Source organism: Schistocerca gregaria, chromosome 4 (assembly GCF_023897955.1).
Source record: "Schistocerca gregaria isolate iqSchGreg1 chromosome 4, iqSchGreg1.2, whole genome shotgun sequence".
NCBI lineage: Eukaryota > Metazoa > Arthropoda > Insecta > Orthoptera > Acrididae > Schistocerca > Schistocerca gregaria.
This window is the reverse complement of record NC_064923.1, coordinates 155,873,578-155,874,137: the sequence shown is the minus strand read 5'-3', so window position 1 is coordinate 155,874,137 and position 560 is coordinate 155,873,578. Positions and strand designations below refer to the sequence as shown.

General features: G+C 41.8%; 1 pseudogene; it reads right to left on the bottom strand.

Annotated features, from left to right (window-relative positions):
• Positions 1-255: 255 nt before the first annotated feature.
• LOC126268507 (U6 spliceosomal RNA) lies at positions 256-356 on the bottom strand (annotated as a pseudogene).
• Between the last annotated feature and the right edge of the window lie 204 nt (positions 357-560).

Here is a 560-nt window from a genome sequence, read left to right as displayed (position 1 = left end):
TTGAAGTACATCAAATAAAATCGCAGTCACGAATACGAAGAGCCGCCTACTGTGTATGTGAATGAGAAAAATGAAAATCTCTGTCAGACCTATACTCGATCCCGGAAATACCACTTTGATAGAGCTTACTAGAGCTACCATTTTATCCGCTATGGCTACCTGTGAACGACGTTGTTTATTTTTTATCTCATTTTGGTCGTTGTTTTTGTTGTCTGCGAACGCTCCATGACGCTTGCTAAAGTTAATCGTGGATCCATTAACTAACTGTGCCTGTTGAGGGTCATCCTTCTGCAGGGGCCATGCTAATCTCCTCCGTATCGTTACAATTTTAATATATGTATCTCTGGAGCGAGTACTCTCTCGGCAAGACCCAGCTCTACATATGTCGAAGCTCCTACGTATGTTTGGATCTGACTGAGAGTCGTACCTGGATAGACAAACTGGTTGCACCGCAATTCCAGAGGAGTGGGAGGAATGGTTCCTCCCTGGAAACGTAGTAATATAGTAAGTAATCTGTTTATCAATACGTTGATGGAATTAAAGTGTAAAAACATTGTTAC